Consider the following 1,234-nt stretch of genomic DNA (forward strand, 5'->3'; position numbering starts at 1 on the left):
GGATTTGTAAGGTAGAATTGGGGTCATGATAGTGGGTGGGAGGAAGCATTAAGGAACTAGAGGAGAGTTGTATGTTTCATCAGTGCTATACTGCACACTGACTGGCTCATCAATGACATAAACTAGACACAGAAACTGAAGCATAACAACTATAAGATACGTGCAAGAGCAGCGGTTGTTTTGTTCTGTTGTACGTAGGGTCGCTCTGAGTCAGAACTGCAACCTAACAACGACAAAAGTCTACACAATCTATAGTCTACTTCAGTATTTGAGGATGTCATTGTATACTTCCTTGCACAGTGAGGTTCCCCTTAATGCTCTATAGCCATGCATTAACTCCGTCGTAAAGTAAGTCTCTTGTACCAATTAGACATCATACTGGGTAAATTCAACTAGGACCAGACCTAAAATTCCTGGAATTGTGAAGCTTTATTGCTACAAAGGAACACTGGTGTTGCACTGGTTCTGGGCTCAATCGTCAACCAGAAGGTTGATGATTGGAGCCCCCCCCCCACCCCTGCTCTGTGGGAGGAGCGCAGAAGATGGCCTGGAGGCAGTTCTACTCTGTCTTAGGTGCTTGCTGGCACACCGCAGCATTTTCACAATACAGGAACCAGAGACGGACAGAACAAATGTTTTTTTATTTGATTAAAGGTTTATTTTACAGGCACTTATAAACTTCTGCTTCTCACGGGTTTTGAAAATGGCCTCAGTTGGAATTTTAAAAATAAATGAACACTGTGTACTGGTCTGCCTGGAAAACAAACAACACTGATTATAAAGAGAGATTTTTATCTTCATGATCTTTCTTCATGGATCCGAATCAGTGTTTAAACACCTCAAGGTCACTTTAAAGATTAAGAAGCACTGATCTAAATAGTTGGGAGCCTTAGCTTTATAGTTAGATTATCTACCTTTGTGAAATCCCAGGTTTTTCTGTTCAGGGAGAAGCATATTTTTACCCCTGAGAATCAAGCCATTGATTTTAACCAAGACTCACAATCTGTTGGAATTTTACAAACATTGTTAGTATTTCAAAGTATAATTTTGTGGATATTTTAGTTTGTCATAAAAGCTTTAAAAACAATTTCTACATGTGTAGTTGGCCCCCTGAGTGTGTAGTGGGTTCCATGTTGGGCTGTTAACCACAAGGCCAGCAGTTCAAACACACCCGCTGCTCTGCGAGAGACCTATAAGGCTGTCTGCTACTGAACCAGCTGAGATACCATAAGGA

This window comes from Echinops telfairi, unplaced genomic scaffold, assembly GCF_000313985.2.
Source record: "Echinops telfairi isolate 266 unplaced genomic scaffold, ASM31398v2 ScPeMD7_4;HRSCAF=17, whole genome shotgun sequence".
NCBI classification, from domain to species: Eukaryota; Metazoa; Chordata; class Mammalia; order Afrosoricida; family Tenrecidae; genus Echinops; species Echinops telfairi.